We start from the raw sequence: 19,758 nt of genomic DNA on the forward strand, positions 1-19,758 counted from the left end.
GCCAAATTGATTGTGTGTGAAATGAGAGTCTTGGATGAAATGATGCCTTTTTTTCCCATTTGCCCTGAGAGTATTTGCTGGCAGCACTTGTGGCTGCAGCCTTTGCCCTGAGATAACTCACAGATTATAGTCCTAACCTTACCCCCAAATTTCGCCATGAAATATCTTGCTTTTATTATTATTTTTGCATCACTCTAGTATATCGATAGTCTTTGGACACAAATGACATCATTCTATTTACACCATTCTGTTTTTAGTAGTTCGATCACTGAAAATGTCAAATCCTAGAAAACAGAGCATTCTTACATGTCATGTTAAATGAATGCTGGCAGTGAGTGACCCTTTTTTTTTTTTTTACCCCCTAAATGGGAAAAGGGTTAAGATCCTTTCTGACTCTAAGGAGCAGTGCTAATGTCTAAAACAAAGTGATTTAGAAGTTTGAGAGTTGAAAAGGAAAGAAAAACTGCAAGAGTGGGTGGTAGTCAAATACAAATATCTTTGACTTTTTTTTTTTTGTATTAGTGTTTTTAAAACTATACCTTTATTTTTGAAAATCTTTACTCATACTATTTACTTTTTGATGACTTCTGGGACCGCTCTTTGCAAATGCAGAAAGTCCCCTTGTTTGGGAAGCATGTGCTGAAAATAGCATCTCATTATACATGGCCTTTTACAGGCCTGCCAATGTTCTTCGTTTTATTGTAGAGTTATCCGCCCTTGTTTTAAACTTTGCACACCCCTGACATGTTGCAATTGGAGGGGATTTATTTGCTTTGCTTTAGGGAAACACTCCAGTGAGTTACTTTTGAACTTGCTTTGACATTTAGACTTGGAAATACTGTATTTCCAAGATACTTATCTCTGCATAAGCTTGCAATGCAGATGTAAAAGTATATCAGTCGAAATTTAATCATCCTTTACGTAATCGTTCATAGAGGATTTCTCTGCTGTGGAATTCTCTTTGCGTAGATTGAGTGATGGGTACAAAATAAACACACAATTGGAAAAAGCATTGAAAGTTCAAAGACTCAAACTTACTCTTTATTTATCTGAAATTCTCATCTCTAAGGTTTATGCACACAGGAAAGGCACACACACAAAACTCCCAGAGAACCTACGTTTTGTTTTAGCTTAATGCTGGACCAAATCTCTGCTTGTATTTCTACCACTTCCTCAATCAGTTCTATTGATTTGTATGAGGATGGCCGCTAGGTACACAATAGCTGCCTGGAAGTTTCCATTGAAGAGATGAGACGGAGGTGGGCGTGGAGTAGAGGATGCAGCAGGAGGCAGAAAGCGAAGGCTGCCTCTAGGAGAGCGAAGAAGAGAGAGCGAGGAAGCCTCATCCTTGACTGGGCATAGAGAATGGAGACGACACTGCTGCCGAAGCGGAAGCCCTGCCCTGGGCTCGTCCAGATCTAGGCCCAGCCTGGGAATTGGGCAGAATGACCTACAGCTAAGACCAAGTAGGGGCAAACGGCACAAGTGGAAGGCACCAGTGAATGCCAGTTGTGTTGAACTGAGTTATGTTTTTCACTGACGGCCATTTCATCACAATGAAACATGCCCACTAAACCAGCCTGCATGGCACGCCCACTCTTTCACTGCACCTTGCCTTCCTCATGTCCCTCCTCCCCTTACTCAGCTAGTTTCTGTAATCCTGCTTTGATCAGTTTTTGTCTACATCCTTCATTCGGTGCCTCTTTCTCCCTTTGTATTAGTTTCCTACGCTGCAGTAACAAATGGTTATGGACTTAGTGGCTCAAAACAACAGCTATTTGAAATCACAGTTTCCAAGGGTCAGGAGTCCAATGATACCTTAGCCAAGTCCCTTTTCTTGGGTCTTAGAATGCTTGCAACCAGCCTGGCAGGACTGTGTTCTCATTTGAGGCATGGAGTCCTCTCTCAGACACAAAGCTGTAAAACTCACAGGGGTTTGCTTCTTAGAAGTCAGATTCTGGGCTCTAAGCTCAGGGAGAGTCTAACCTCACTTTGAAAGCTTAATTAGTCAGGCCCACCCAGGATAAGCCCCCTTTGATGAACTCTAAGTCCATTGATTAGGGACTTGCAAAATCTCTTCACCTTTGCCACATAACTTAATGTAATCTTGGGAGCCATACTCCATCACATCCACGGGTTGTATTAATACATGCATGGGGCCGGTGAGGGGGGCGATATAGTCCTCCCCACGTGGACCTGGAGAGATTAGGAAGAAGGGGAGTATAACACCTGCCTTCAGATACTTTACAGGTGAGAATGAAGATGAGACTTCAGCCTTGTGGTAAAGCCAAGTGGTATAGTTAGGACCAGGTGTTGAAGGAAGTTGCAGGAATTCAGACCAAGGGTTGCATGATGTTGCAGGAAAATAATTTTTTTCCAAATGTCTCAAACCCCCAGAAGTGGAAAGGGAGGCTTGGGGGAGAGGGCACGCACCATCCCTAAAGGTGAGCAGCACAGGCTGGTAGGTTTAATTTTCAGTTGGATGAGTGGAGAAGACGGTATTTCATAGCTCTTCCATTTCTTTTTATATTCTAGGATAGTGGCTCTTGACCTTTTGACCTTTTCTAAGTCTTGAATTCTTTTAAAATTCGAATAAAAGCTATCACCTCTTCAGAAACAAATAATACAATTTCTTCCTGTAATTGATATAAAAAATAGATATAAAGAGAACAGCTTTGGGAGAAGAACCCCCTCCCCAGATCCCCAAAGATCAGATTTTGAAAACTATTGCTCTACGTTATTTCTCACTTGCAAAGGGTTTGAACAATTAAAGCCTTCTTCAGAAAGTAAAGATGCTTTTTAATCATGTTTCGAGAAATAGTATTTTTCTCTGAATTAATTTAAATGCAGTGCATAGATCTTTGAAATTAACTTGTCTTTGAGTTTTATAACAAATATTTAATAACAGATTAAATATTTATATTAATTTGGAAGGCTTTTGAAAAATTGTATTCTAAATTTAGCTGAAATTTAAGTGCTATTTATAGATTAGTTTATAATGCATAACTTTTCCTATTTTCTTCTTTGGTCGTCATGAAAATCTTATGACATGAGTGGAGTATTTATCATCACTCTACGTTGCAAATGACCAAACTGGACTTCAGCGAAGTTAATTGGGTGGCCTGAGATCAAAACTGAAGAAAACACGTGTCTGATGAAGAGTCACATGTAATTGATTCAACTCCTGATTCTGATGTGTGACCTTAGGGAACTTGTCTCTACTTCAGTTTCCCCATTTGTCAACTCAGGGTAGTGGTATCATTAAGCTTCTAGAGGTGTTGTCAGTTTTTACGTATTTACAGCTCTCTCACACACAGACAAGGCGTGCCGGGAGCTCGTGTCCTGGGATTTGGAGAGAGCCAGGCAGAAGCTGTGCCCTTTTTTCCAACCTACTCTCAGAGAGCACACAGCATCGCCGGTTCTGTCTTATATCCATTATAAGCAAGTGGCCATCTGTATTCAAGGAGAGAATTAGACTCCATCTTTTCATGGGAGGTTTTTAAAATCATCATGCTCCCCAAGTCTCATTATAGCTTCTTTATTCATTAATACCATGGGCAAGTTATAGTAAATATGGTGGGGTAGAAGGAGCAACTATACAAAAAAAAAAAAGACTTTATCTCTGTCCTTGGGGAGATTACAGTCTAGCTGGGGAAGATAATACTTTCTGAAGAAAAGATACCCAGGTATCATTGGAGTAAAATGTTCCCAGTGGTAAATGGTGCTTGAAGTGAGGAGGACCTGTGCACTAGCTCCTGCCCCACCACTAACACGCCGTGTGACAGTGGCCACGTCATTTAGGTCCCTGGATTCCCACTTTTTTCTCAGAATCGATGGCGGTAGGGGACACCTGTGTGGAGACTGGAAAGTGGAGACTGGAGCGCCCTCTGCTACTTCTTTGTGTTCTTTTCTGCAGTAAATCTGTGAAAGAGGTTTAGCTTTCATTTAATGGTTTCTTAAATGCATCAAGTATGTCATATGTGCGAGGTGCACTGCTAAGTGCTGTAGGGAACACAGAGTAAGTTAATGCATACGTACTTCATGAACGGGTACATCTATATTATGTAGATATTATGTATATAGTACATATGTTCTTACACTGCAGAGACAGAAAATTTTTATTTCTTTGCAACTGATGTGTAGGATGCAAAACATATAAAAGGACACATGTGAAGACTGAATACATAATATCTGAAACATTCACAACTCGAAGAGGTAGATATAAAATTTGTATATAAATTCAACAATTATGTCAAATAATTGTCCACAGCAATGGACATCCTTTGTAGAATTGGACATGTGTCGTCTCCAGAGGCAGCAGACTCTATTACGATTGCTTCTGCCATTACCTAGTTTGGGCAACTTCCTTATGCTCACCAACCCTAAAGAGCCACATCTGTAGAATAATAGGCTTGAACTATCTTATAAGTTCCCTTCAAACTCTTAAAAAATCATGGATTTACTAACTTCTGTAAATTAATAACTCTCTGTGACTCCAAGTACAGGTGTTAAAACATTCTGCATTCTCTCCAACATTAATTGAGTGTCTATGGTGTAAATGCTTGAACATATTAAGAATATCCTTTAAATAATATTTTCTATTGAATACTCTGTGCAACAGAAAGAGAAAATGAATCTTATCAGTACTACTCTGTACCGAACTCAGATTTTTTCATATTACAAAGTGCATTATACGTATATCTACAAAATCATATTGCCTTGCCTGTGGGTCCTAGGACATGATTCAAGTGTTTCACTGGTTTCAGTTATGATTTTATCTATCTCCTAGGCTTCTCTATTCTTGCCCTTTTAAGGTCCTTCGCTGGCCAGTGACAGCACTTCTGGGCCCCAGCCCAATACCTCCTTGATGGGTAAACATTATATTCCCATATAAGAGGGATGAGACTGGATCTTAGCAGACAGGACTGCCAGAGCAGCTATCTATTAGGTCCTCCAGGCAATCTGCACTTTAGGAAAATTACAGAATGATACTAAATTATAAAACAACCCACTGCTTATACTCTGGCAGAGAGAAGTCTGGCTTGCTTAGATGTGGGAAGAGGAGGGTGAAGTCTATTTTATGTGCCGATAAAGGACTCAATTGCAAAGAGCTTTTCTAGGTAATGATAGCCTGTCCTAGGACATGCTGAATTCTAGTCGGTAGTTTCACGCAGTGTTCACCTGAAGCAGGTGAGACCCTGTTAATCAACCAAGACCCCATCCATCCTCTGTGGTCCTAACTCTGGAGCCTAAGGGCACAGGCAGGCAGCATCACATACCACTAGGCAGCGGTCCCCAACCTTCTCATGCTCCCATGAGAATCTAATGCCTGAGGATCCGAGGTGGAGCTGAGGTGGTGATGATAGCGCTGGGGAGCAGCTGCAAAGAGAGATTAAGCTTCACTCGCTTCCCTGCCTACTATGCAGCCTGGTTCCTAACAGGCCACAGACCAGTACTGGTTCATGGCCTGTGGGGTGGGAACCCCTGCTCCAGGGGACAGTAGGCCCTCTACACTAGGCTAACTCTCCCTGTTTTTTCACAGCACGGGGCAGGTTGGCCATTCAGGTGGCTCAGATGACATCCAACTGGGGAACGAAGCACCACCATCACCACCTCTTAGTTATTCCAAAAGCAAGTCCCTTCTCTTGAACTCATATCACAGTTTTTGACACAGAAACCAGGAAAAAAAAAAAGCCCAAAACAAAAACAAACAAACCCAATAACAAAACACTATTAATGGAAGAGAATGGCCTCTCCTTATAAACACTGCAGTTCCCCACTCCCAAATAGCCTTGTGTTTAGGGGCACAGAGTTTCCTCTTATATCTCTTGTAGGTAAAGGCTCTCAAACCAGATCATCACACCTAGGGGCAGAGTGGGGAGCTCCCTGTAAGAAGTGAGCTTTCTGTGAACTTGAATCTCTCTGCGTTCAACAAAACACCAACTCTTCTTCAATCCCTGGGATCATCGGGTAACCTCCGAAGGCAGGAAAAGATCTTAATTAGCAGTCCTCACAAAATCCTATTATGCACAGGAAAGCATATCATTTTGCAAGCTCAGCTATGAACACACATGTCAACATCCCTAATAAATATTTACTTAGTATCTTTAGTGTGCCTAACACCTAGAGAGATACTTTATCAGGCAGAGTCCTTCTCCTTAAGGGCTTTGCGAATAGGTCAGAGAGAAGGGACATAAACGTAAAGATATCAGGAACAATGCATGACAATATGAGGTGCTGAAAGAGTGTTCTACGCAACAAGAGTTGCGTAACATGGATGAGAGGAGAGATTTCTGTGGCAAGAAGGGTTTGGGATGACACAGATCATGGAGGACATGAACAGTAGGGCATTGAAGGGTGTGTGGGATTTGGAGACACTGTAAGACATAGGAAGCGCTTTCCTTAGAGGGAGAATAAATAAACAAAAGTGAGAGATCAAAACGGTCTGGTGTTTGAGAAATACTCCACAATACACAGAATCTTTGTTCACTTCTCGTTTAAGGACGACCAGCCCCTTCCCACAGGCAGCCTCACCCCAGGAGCTGTTCCTGCTGTAGATGATCAACAGGGACACAATGATGGAACTTACTCATCACAGACAGCTAAGGTGATGGGGGCTTCTGCTAGACTCTCCAGCCTGCATTTGGCATTCCAAGGTCAGGCCTCTTCAAGTGTATAAGACAGAAGGATGATCTGTGGTCACCATCAGCAGTTAACTTGTGAGCCACCCACAGCCCTCCACAGGCACAGGTATGCTCAGACACACAGACCTCAAGATAAACACTGGTTCTCAGACACAGTGCAATCCAGATACTTGTCCAGGAAATAAAATCATTTCCTCAGGTCAAAATATCTGCATTAGGTCCGACTCCCTAGAGGCAGGGTTTGAGCCAGGGTCTGGGGGTTCTGTGATCTGTTGGGGGTCAGCTCTTCAGAAGAAACCTTTCGGAGACCAAGGCATGTGGGGTAGAAGAGAGATGGAGCTAGGTAAGGATGTGAACTAAGGTGACATCTGGCCCTGGCCCCATCCACGGGTACAGTGGGGTGGAGGCTGGGCCCTAGAGCATAAAACCATGCTACAGAGAGATCCTTTCTTGAAGTAAGGGGCTATATTTTTGTGGGTTGTGTCAGACAGGGGGTTGTGGCTTCTGCTGGGAGAACAGGGGAGAGTGAGCGTGTTGGCATGGCGATGGTCAGCAGAGACCTTGGACAAGCTGCCAACAGCCAGCACTCGTAGAATGGGTGTATAAGCCCAGTAAAGTAGGTCTGGGCAGAACTGAGCAGACAACCCGCAGCATCTACTATAGAAGCACAGGGCTTACACTATTTTGTGCTTCAATGTCACTCTTCATCCTATCCCACCCTCTGGGCCCTGATGGGGCCCCCTGGCCCCCCTATGCAAGAAACCGGGACCCCTCACAAACCCTGTTGGCAGGACACCAAGAAGAGTCCAAAGCTTTGACGTTTCTTTTCCTTTGCCAGTGGCTCTCAGAGGCGGGGCAGGGTGTCCCCGCGTTATTTTCTGCCAACCAATCAAGGCATTTACGGTGCTTTAGTACAAGCAGCCCCAGGGGTCAGGAACTGGGACAGGGTGTGTGTAGATTTCCTCTTTTCCAGTTACTCGAGGAAGTAGCAGTGGCTTTGAAGTGGCAGTATCGATGATTTATGGTTTTTAAAAAAGTTCGATTCATACAGCATCATTTTTATAGTATCAGAACAGCATGCTTCCTCATTAAGAGAAAAAACAAACCAGAGAAAAATCTATTTCAGACTCTCAGATTTTCTTATTGTAATTGAACCATGAAGCTTTTCACATCGAGTGTCAAAGGAAATGGAATGATACAGTTTCAAATCCATATTAATACGGATGAGGACGAAGGAAGCGATAGCTTCTGTATAGTGGGCGGAAGTGAAATGGGCAGGGAGAATGATAGGAATGAATTTTTCTAGATTAAAAAAAAAACAGTATCATGTTAAAAAATTTTTTTCCAGCAAAACACTTTACTCAAAATTGACTTGGAATTTCTGATCGAATCCATTTTTAGAATTTTATACACACAGACTTAAAAAATGTGGACCATAGGGTGCAAATAGTTCGTAGTCTGTTTTTAAATTAATAATGAAAATTTTCACTTCTATAAGTATATTTTTCTAAAACATACCTTTAAATGGATAGCCTTTTGTTTTATGAATGTGCCGTAATGTGTTTAATTAATCTTCTATTCAACATTTATTTCAGGGCAGGACATTTTGATTTTAATTATGCACAGTGCCAAACAATGTATTAATTAAATGGGCTAAGTTCCTATTGTTTGGTTACAGGGTTTCTTTTGTCATTGAAGGAAATTTGTAAAAGTACATTTGTATTTCAGAACAACAAATTTACTAAGTGGTTCTTGATGAAATGCCTCATGATAAAGACCAGCGCTATTTAAAAATTATTTAAAATTATCCAACAAATATGTACTTCCTCAAGCAGAATTTTCCATTTCAAGACTTCTGAGGTAAAGGAAATTGGCATAATCTTATTTCCACAGTAAAATTAAAATAATGCCACAATAATGTCATTATACTAAGCAGTTAGTGACTCCTAGAAAATGATATTTAATTAGAGAAAACCCAACAAATGACATTGAATCACTAGCTTTTTCCATAACTTATTCATTGCTAAGAAAATTTGAGAAATACCACTTGGTATGAAAGTCAGTACAAACCACATCATTGTTCAGAAGTCTTAGGGCCTGAGATGTCCCCCAAGCTCTGGTATTCCAGTTGGGGTGTCTTATAAGTTCTTGCCTATAAATTGAGTAGGATGCTCTGAACAATCTCTATGTTCCTTTTTGTTCTAAAAACAGAAAAATATAGAAATTTTTACTGGGTTAGGCCCAGGGCAGGGGGTATTACATTCTTATGACTTTGAGCTCTTCAGAACACACACACACACACACACACACACACACACACACACACACACACACACACACACACACACACACACTTAATTTAAAACAAAATATCCCAAACTTTGATTCCAAACTCAGCTATACCACTAACTTAGCAGCCTTTGAGTTCACTTCGTATGTGTCAGCTTCTGCATCTATAACGTAAGGGGTTAAGGAAGAACAGATTTCAGATTCACAGACTGTCACTCCTGGAAGGTGCTGTGTGGCATCCACGCAGTCCCTTCATTTTGCATGTAGGGGAGAGCGTGCTGTGCCAGACCTCTTCAGGAAGGGACAGAGTCAGGGCCACAGCTCACATTCATCCCCAGGCCACCTGACACCCAGGCCCAGTGTGCTTTCCACCTGACTACCAGTCTCTCTAGCTATTTATGATCACCCAAATTGAGAGTTTATACAACCAGCCTTATGACTAGAATCCTGTAAGTACGTTGTTTTTTTAAGGTTGTTCAAAATTGGCAAATTAGCTCACCAGCTTTGAGTGCTCTTTGAACAGGAGATGGTTGTTTTGGTCTTCATCCTGTGAGAATAGATTTAAACCATCATCTATCTTTCCTGAGTCCCTATCTGCCTGCTCTGAGACTCACTTCTGTGGCTAAAAGCATGGCCCAAAATAGCAACACACAAAAAAATAGATGTGAACAAATGGTAACAAGGGGGTTAGCAAATGATGGTAGAGCAGCCTGTTCTGTTTATTAGATTCAAATATCTTAAAATAGGAACAGGGGTAGCCTTATGGACACAGTCTTATTTTGAAATAAAATACTTAATATTATTTCAAACATTGCTGGCCTTGGGGTGAATGTTAATTTAGTTTTGCAACAAGTTACTTTGCAGATGACATAGTGTATCAGCAGATTTGCCTACAGCTCAGGCTTCAAGCGAGTCTTAACTTGCAGATGGCAGTGAGCCTTCTTCAGAGGCTACAAGGTAGGAGGCGAGAAAGGATTCTCTGATCCCAATCATTTTCTCTGATGTAGATGCTGTTGGGCAGATTAAGTGTTATTAGCAGGTAGAATCAACCTTACAGCATAGAAAGTAAGGGTGGAGATGTGGGAAATATGCGGCCAGCTGAGAACTAGAAGCTGCTTGGTCATGCAAAAATTCACTTGGAGTTCGGCCCAAGGCCAGTGGGTGGAGCTTCTGTTTCTGCTTGTTTCTTCATCACTCACATGGGCATTTCCAACAGAAATGTTCTTGGACACATTCAAGAGATGAGAAAGTAGAATTGCCCCACTCTCCATGTACTGATTAAACTTGAGTGAATTTTTCTCCAACCCACTTAAAGACCGGAAGGGTTAGTTCAGCAGATCATCACTCTAGTTACTGGAAAATTCCTAGAGGAAATGGACTAGCTCTCAGTTCCTGATACCACAGGAAAGGGGTCAATCACCTTTTTCTGTAAAGAGCTAGCTAGACCATGCAGTCTCTGTAGAAACTACACAACTCTGCTGGTGTAGGCTGGAAACTACCACAGACAAAAAGTAAATGAATGAGTGTGGTTGTGTTTCAATATTTAATTTACGAAAACAGGGGCGGGAGGAATTTGTAGTTTGCCAATCCTTGCCGAAGAACGTAGATATATTTTACATCTGCTATAGATACCGAGGTGCTTTCCAGATAGAAATCTTGGGGCTTATCTTCAATGCTTTTTTTCTCCTTTATTTTCCACATTTAATCATTAATCAATATTGTGGGTTCCGGCTACTCAATACCTTTGCCATCACCTCCTCCAAGGCCTTTTCTGAGCAACCTATCTAAAGCAAGACCAACCCAACTATTCTCCATCTCATCATGCTGTGTTTTTCTTAATAGCTCAGGTTACAGCTTGAAATTACCTCATTTATTTGCTTGCTTGTTTATTATCTGTCTCCCACCCTGGAATGTCAGCTCCTCAAGGGCGGGGACTCTGTCCCTCTTCTTATTGCTGTGGAATGGCACAAAGCAGATGTTCTCAGGATGCTCGTGGAAAGGGAAAAGATCCTGAACCAGTCTCCCTGCCTCTAATTTCCTGCATTCTCCATTTCATCTTTCACATGAAATGTAGAGTTATTAAATTGTCTTTGTGTCCTGCCCAATAGGAAAAAAGATGGCATAATTAAATAAGATAAAGGGCTTCGATAGGGAGGCTTCTTGTAAGGAGAGAGAGGGTCTTGATGCGCCAACTGAAGCTCATTATCTTCTTGAAGCACAAGTCGAATGATTCTTAAAACAAAGTCTTGCCTTGGATGGCTTCCTATTGCCTAAATCCTCCCGCGATCTCCCTTCATTGCTGCTTTCCCTCCCTGACATTTATATCGTTCCCGAGCCACACTCCCATTCGTACTCTGTATTTTTGTTCTCCTTTGTAACTCGCACCAGAAATCACTTCTCCTTAATCTGACTCAAAACTCAGTTTAAAATTCTGCCCTGCAGAGCTGTCAAGGCGCATTCAGAGGTCATTCCTTTTTTCCCCCACAGTACTTAATCCAGATTAGTATACTTTTCATTAATTTAGCCCCTACTATTTATGAGCCAGGTGCTTTGACTATATCATTTAATTCTCATAGGAATCCAGCAATATGGCTATTTGTACTCCTTATTACAAATAAAGAATCTGAGTGTCAGAGAACCTAGGTGTGACCACCGCACCGCTTTGATGAACTTAGCATAACTAAGGTTGTATGGTGAGGTAAGCCTCCGGATGTGACGCAATATGAGATACAGGTCACCTCCTATGAAGGAATTTTGCCAAAATGCTTAACTTAAATCTAATCAAGACTTTAGATCTAAGAACCAGGGAATCTGGGGATTAGAAGACCATGGTAAAACAGTACACAAAGAAACTGTCAGACAAAAGCATGAAATGGCACCTCCTATAAGCCACCTAGTCTGACTGCATCCAAGAGTCAGTTTTATGAAAAATAAATAAATAAAAAAGGGAGATGGCAAACCACGCTAGATGGAGAGGTAGCAGATAGAACAACAGCCAAATACAATGTGTAATTTTTGATGGGATCCTTGTTTGCCCAAAGTCATACCGCACATAATGGCAGAGTCATAATTCAAGCTTATCTCTGCTTGTCTTAGGTAGTAGAGATGCATCTGTGCCCTGCTCATCTCCTCTTGGCACTCACTGTTCCCATATATGCCAGCCCTTCTGTGTCAAAGGCTTCTGACTTCAAGTACCTGGGACTCTCTGCCCAGGGGCTTTTTGTTTGTTTGTTTTGTTGGAAAGTTAATGGCCTTGGAAATAGCCCTCAGCCAGTAGAGGAGAGAGTTTGGAGAATAAATGTCTCCGCTTCCTCTTTTGGGTGAAAAACTCTAAGGTGTTTTGTCGCCACCATTTCCCAGAGGTCCCCAGTGGAATTTATTTCCACTTACAGAATTAATCATCTCATTAAAGCACTCCGTGTAGAATTACTTCCCACCCACTGTCCCCTGCACTGGCAGTGCTTCTCAGGATCACTTTCCAAATAAAAGACTAACACTTAGCATCTTTTCCTCAGGGTCTACTTGCAGGGGAATCCAGCTTAAGACAGGTGTCAAAACTCCTGCTTTTTCTCCTAGACAACACTGTGTCCCCCAGGCTTTTCCACCTGCTTGTTACCTAGCCTTAGGCAATGGAAGCCGTTCTGAGAGCCCGCTTACCAAATGTAATCAATCTCCTTCACTCCTACAACTTTCCTGTAGCAGTGGCAAGTTTAACCTAGAGGATGAGACTTGATTTTTCAACTTTATGTTATGCCTTGTTTAAATTTTGGTAAGCATGAATTATTTTTTGTAATAAAAAGCAATGATATGTAATTATATTAATAAAATAGCCACAAAATAGCATGAAGTACTTTGAATTAGTATCACAGTACTTATGTGGAGCCTCTTGGTAACATTCCCGATTGAAGAAAATTTGTGATATTTGGCAATTTTACTCAAAAAAATTTTCTTTCTTTTTTTTTTTTTTTTAGTATTTTTTTAAGGGCAGCAATGTAAAAAAAAGTAAGATTTATGAAACCGATGTAACAGGCCCTTAACACACACATTTTTATAAAAATTTGATACAGGGAATTCTTGTCAGAACAGGGTCGGATCCTTACCAAACTTTGTGATGATCAAAGCTTTCATGTTATTATGTATTCTTAGTAGAGCTATATTTTTTCTCAGAAAGAGAAAGGAGAATGAAAGAAAAAATTAAAAACGTTCTTTTTCATCAAAGCTAGTAGCTATTGCGTCCCCCCCGCCCCCCAATCCATGTGAAATATAGTGGTAAAGACTTTCTTGACTTCCTTTAAGACTTGCCATTTGCATTTAGAAATGCCTTGGAAATAGTGGAATATGATATATAAATGGGCGAACTGGCTTAATAAATGTACCGAGGTTCATCTTCTTCCAGTTATAGCTCCTGGATTAAATATAACAACAAAAAATAAGGAAGTTGATTGTTTTTTATTATCTGCTTCAATAAAGGGATTAATTTATTATCGATCTGGATACATTTGCAAAACCTACAAGTTGTACCCCTGACGAAGTCCTATGAAGCATAACATCTGCATATTGCTAAACTGTACAAAACTTCTAAATAAAACATTACTATCTCTAATATGTTTGCCAAAATAATGAATCATAGTGGGCTGCTGTCGGTAAGCTAGCAGGCAGTGACGTAAGTTCTTTTGCTTTTCTTTAATGTTAGAGCAAGCGATTAAAGGCTTTATCACCAAAACCAAGCTACTGGGAGCATTCTGATCCTAGGACACTTAATGCCTCACATGGCTGATCTCAAAAAGGCTTTGACGGGCACTGATCACTGACTTAGTTACAGTTTGTCAACATCATGAATAAAAGACATACACCTCCCCACTTCTCTTCTTCCTTTAGCCTTTGCCATAACCCCAACTTACTTCCTCTGGCATGTCAGTGTGGAGCTGGCAGGATTCATTTAAAAGCTGGCAAATAAAATAAATACACTAGTCGAACTTTGGGGCAAGCTATCACCTTGGCAACCTGAGCAACTTTTCATTTGTGTAGTGAGGGTATTAATACTTACAGAACATGTGAGCACTTGCTGAAATACATTAAAGCATTTACGAATGGTTTTTTTACATTGTAAAACAGTACATATTCACTGTGAATTTTTTTTTTTAATTACAAAAAGGTAGAAAGAACAAAATAAAAGCAATGTATTTTCCCACTACCTAGGGATTACTATTAACATTTATTTTCTTTTCTTTAAGCAAAAAATACCTATACCTTTTGTATCCTGTTTTCTCTTTCACTTCATCTTATAGTAAGTCGCTTATTCTAAGTCACTAAATAGCAAAGTTTCATTTTTAAACTGTGAAGCACTACATAAATGCAAGTGTCATACACCATCGTTCTTCAGTCTTCAGTTCTGAGAGTAAAAAAGACTCATGCATCACCCAGGGAACTTGAAGAAGCTAATTTCTTGGCAATTTGCAGGACAGTGATCCCTCTGACCATCTAGCTTGTTGAACAAAGATGAACTTTCTATTTTCAGGCTAATATGAGATCAAGATGCATCTTCAAATTTTACTTTAAATTTCCTAAGCATTTCATCAAGCAGCATGGGTTTGCCCACAGCAGCTTCATCAGAGGTGCTTGGGCTATTTTGTGGAAGCTTTGTGAACAGATGCAAGAACTTTTGTTTTGTGAACTATTAACATTGGGAAAACAGTAAAAAGATCATCTATAAGTTATGGGGACTGGAGTTTGAATTAAGACTTTTGGAGCACCCTAAAGTTAGCAGGGGCAGAGAAATAGCGTACTTTTGTACAACTTACATGGAATGCCAGGAAATTTCTTTACCTTCTACTATTATAAAAAAAGCAAAAATGATGGTCTGAGAAAGAGATAGCCTTTGGTGAAGCCTCAGGGATATAAACATAGATGTCCCTGAAAGACACAGCTGGCCCAATGGGGACCCCAATACGTCACTGTTCTCTGGGATCCCACTTCCCAGCAGCACTAGGAGCGTTCCCTTAAACTTGTTTAAGCTTGCCAACTGCTGGGAAATACCCCGGTGTGGCCGCAGAATCAATGGTCCAGCTGCTGGTTTTCACAACTCGCTTCAGTTCCTAGGAAGCCGCTGTCAGATTAGGGAGGCAGAGTGCCATATGAACCAAAGATGTCAATACAGGGGCTTGCTAGAGTATTTCACAGAGATCTGGAATGACCAGCCAGTGAGACCAGATTGTGGCACAGTTTCCTTCTTCACTTTGAGCCTATAAGCATCACCATAGGAAAACAGCATGAAAGGAAACATTTGTCATTTATTCAAAGTCTATCAATTGAGTTTCCACAATGTGACAGAGACTTTCCATTTTTCTGGGGATGTCGTGGTGAAAAAGATAGATGATGTCCTTGCTCTCTAAGTATTTAATAAACAATGCGGTCAACTTTCTTATTTTATATTTTTTGTTGTTGTTGCTATATTAAATCTAGAAGCCGTAAGTGGAAAAATACAAACCTTGAATGTTTATATAGCAGAGGAGAAAAACAGTAAATATACTAGTAAAAGAAAAAAAAAGATAAGAAAAACACTGGAACACGATAAGTGCAATACAAAAAAATTAAAACAGGACTATAAATAATAAGAAATCACTGGTAGCTATTTTACACTGGGTGGCCAGGGAAGGCCTTTTTAAGGAGGTGGCATTTAAATTGAGATCCAAATGACCAGAACGCCATGCAGAGATGAAGGAGGGGAATGGGGATAACACAGGCAGAAACGTGGTTCATGCCTCCGACCCTCTCAGAAACGACCACCTCCACCCATTATCCCAGCACATCTGGAGTTGATCATATCATTAATATTTGTCCTGGCCTTGTGAATGATTTACTTTTAAAAATAAAGTCAAATACACTTAACTCCATTTATAAGCAAAATGTCAGATAAAACTATTTTGAAGTTAAGTTTCCTACCTATCAGACTGACAAAGTCTAAAGGTTAGATCACAATGTATTCACCTTCGTTCGGCTCTCCTCTCTGTGGGGTGAGGCATCACTGGGCTGATGGAATGTGTCCACCCAGGTCCACCCTCCTGCTCTAGGTCATGTTCCAAGGACCTCGAATCATGGAATTCCCTCCTCAGAAGGCCCTTAGTGCATTTCTACAGTGTGCATGGGCCTCCTGCCAGAGTCTATCCATGCTTAGGGCAAGGCATGGCTATGTGTGTGTAAAGTGTGGGTCATCAAAAGACCTTGGCCATAAGGTCAGGTCATCCACACGTGTGTACAGGAAGCCCTTTGCACTGGGGCTGGAGCCAGAGATGGGAAGAGAAAGGAGGTAGGCTCTGTGGCCTGGGTCCCTCCATCTCTATTCTGCCCTAGGTCTTGCAAATATTAATAGAGACAATATAAGTCAATCACATGCTTATAATAACCCAGAATGAGTTACCCTTTCTGGTCTGCCATTAATGCATTACTTTTCCTCAGATTTTTTTGTCTTTTAAATGCCTTGGAATCTTTTATGTTGTTTCTTTTAAAAGCATGGAGAACAGATTGTCAACTAAAGCGCTAAAACATGTACTGCAAATTCAGATGTCCTGGGGACCAGGCAAGGAATGGAAGTGATCGAAGCCGCTGGAACAAGAGGCAGTGAGAAGGGGTGGACCCTGGTAAGGCAGAGGACACATGTCTAAATGCAGAGCAGCTTCAGCTTTACAAATGGTTGCCAAGCAGAAATATGGCACCCGTGTTGATGCAGCTATGATTCCTTTTAAATAGGAAGAATTCTGATTAACAATGGTAATTCAAAAAAAAAAAAAAAAAAACCAAAAAATTACTCTTTGCCAAACATACAACATCTGGGGCTGAATCCAGTGCATGGTTGTCAGTTTTCAACCTTTGCTCCAAAACCTTCAGTGATAGCAAAAGAAGAGAACTCTGTTGGGTTATGCCTGAGAGTTAGTGTGTGGTTCTTTTGCAGAATAATGAGGTGTCTATTACTAGAAATCTTGTACAAATAAATGCATGCTGATAATAACGTGCCCTGAGTGGGGTGAGAAACTGCGAGGTAGCCAGCTAATGAGCTAGTTTGGATCTCACCTTAGCACTTGGAATGCTATCTGGGGATATTCTTTAAGTCCAATGTCAAAGGGGTTACCTGGAGATTTTTCAGGAGGTTGGAGGTTTGCCTTTCTCTAACTGTCCATCAATCTCAATAAGCCTTTCACTTACACAGGTTTTTGTATGGCTATTGACAGATCAGCTCTTTTTGAAGCTATTCATGCTGCTGTTTCTATAGGTAGAGTATTTTTTTGATTACAGTACGTTGAGCAGGCTGTCACAATGACGTTTTGCCAATTTAAAGTTTGTAGAATTAATAGATCGTTTATGCTCAAGATTATCAAGCAGTTAACTTTGTACTCTTTGTTTTAAATTGATACCAAGTTGTTTTAAATATCTGTTTTTAGATTGGATGTGTTTGAAAATGCTTCAGAAAATAATGCAAATGGCCAAATAGTTTTATTTTGGCCATTTTTGTTTGTTTGTTTTATAATGAATTCTTCTGGACTTAGCAGATATATGACCGATTTCAGTTTATCAGACATAAAGCTTCGAACCCCTGGAAAGAAGGAGTGGAAAGCCTGATTAATGGTTGGTCTAGTGATCCTTTGGCCATGCTTGCTGTGTGATTTACACTGGTGTTTTGTTAGACACAGCTGAACAAAGCCCCATCGCTGTGGGTGTTCAATGAAAACAGTCATGGGGTTACGAACTTGCATTTTCAAAGAAAATACATACAGTACAGTCTGAATAAAGGAGATTTCTAATTTAAGGTCTTCTAGATTTTTCTGCCCAAATCATCTTTCCTTCTAACCCTTTTGATCACATTCATTCTCTTTCAGAAACAGGGTTCATCTATGTTTTCATGTCAAACTTGAATGATGCCTTTTAGTATTCAGCATCTTTTGCTTGTTTATCCATGTCCACATAATTCTTCTCTGTTTCTCATTTTCCAGTGTTTTCATTTCAAACGAATCTTCCTCCATGTTCTTCACAGAGAATCAATTCAGTGAGGCGATTCATGAGAAGATGCTCTATTCTACTGTGCTCTCCTGGGACTGGCTCACGGGGTTGTTTTTAAAAATAGATCATGTTTCCTGAGAGGAATTGCATTTACAATTTTTTGTTCTCACCTTCTTTGGCCAGTCTAGACATGAACTTTTAATGACCTTTAAATGATAAGGGCAGCACAAGAGAAAGGGTATCAGAACATTTGAGAGTGTTGTTTTGCTCATTAACTACCCACGAATGTTTATTTGAGTATTAAGAAGTCAGTTGATCAACTAACTGGATGCACTTTTTTTTTTTTTTTTAATGTATGGTCACACGCCACATACTATTAGGTGTTGGAGGTGGAAACCAGAATGAAACAGAATCCCTGCTCTCAAAGATGAACAGACAAAGGAATCAATGGCCACTTTATGACATATAACATCCTATGATGGCATCCCAGTTGAGCCTGTGAGATATGTCCCAACGAAGTGTTACAAAGAGATGATGCTTAAAATGAATGTCGTAGATGAGTAGCACGAGAGAATAAAAGTTGGACATTAAAAAAGCAGTCCAGACAGAATAGCATGAATGAGAGTAGGGTATCTTAAAATACTGTGACATATCGATGAGTTATATTTATCTCAATATTATTGAGTGACAAGTGAAAGGGAGTGATAATAATTGATGTTAAAGAGAGAGTCAGGAGGGAAATGGGAGGACACTGAAATAGAAAGTGAGTCTATAGAAGAAAAAACAATTTTGTCTTTTGCCCAAGCCAACCCCACTGGGGAGAAGGTCAATGTTTTCTTACCCTGGAGGTGTATATTCAGGTCACAAAAACTTTGTGTGATCAATCTATACCAGACTTGTCATTCTTGTACTTCAGATGTGTACTATAAATGAGAAACACAGAATTTCTTATTGGTCTTGCAAATATCTGTTGTTTTTTTGTTGTTGTTTTGCAGTTCTTGCAATATGTTTATTGCATAATATAGAATTTGTCTGGTCATTGACCCTGGTTCCTAGCATAGAGCTTCTAAAACCCTTGGAAATTTCCTAAGTGACAGATATGTTTTTGTTATTCATCGAGGCCCCTAGATCTCACCTGAGTTTATGCTAATGAAGTATCTCATGGTGGGTCCCTAGATAACTTCAAGATGGGGCCTGGTTACCAGAAAGACCAACTAATGATTAGAGAGTTGGGACTTTGAGCTAGCCTGACATCCAGAAAGGGCAGGGTGGCTGGAGATGGAATTCAGTCATGTGGCTATGATTTAATTAAGCAAGCTCACATAATGAAACCCTAATAAAAACTCTGGACGCTGAAGTTTAGTGGAGTTTTCAGGTTGGTGAACACATCGATATAATGGGAGGGCGATGTGCCCTGATTCAACGAGGAGAAGGCCCAGGAGCTCTGCACTCAGGGCTCTCGAGTGTCTTCATTTGCTGGTCCTCTCTAACCTTTATAATAAGACTATAATTGTAAATATTACACTTTCCTGAGTTTTGTGGGTCATCTTAATGAATTATCAAACCTGAGATGATTCATGCGAATCCTTAAATTTGTAGCCAGTTATTCAGAAATACGGCTGACCTGGGGACCCTGAAAATGTGACTGGCATATGAAATGGAGGCTTATGGAGGACTGAGCTCTAGTACACCGGGTGGGGTGGAGACAAAATGTCATGGGATTCAGGTCAAAATTGGAGACAAGTCTTCCGTCGTTTCTGCCCAGCAGAGAGGGAAGAATTCAGTAATCACATATTCTGCTTAAACTAAGCATGTCTGGGAACCATCTAGATAG

Source organism: Pteropus vampyrus, unplaced genomic scaffold (assembly GCF_000151845.1).
Source record: "Pteropus vampyrus isolate Shadow unplaced genomic scaffold, Pvam_2.0 Scaffold60, whole genome shotgun sequence".
Lineage (NCBI taxonomy): Eukaryota > Metazoa > Chordata > Mammalia > Chiroptera > Pteropodidae > Pteropus > Pteropus vampyrus.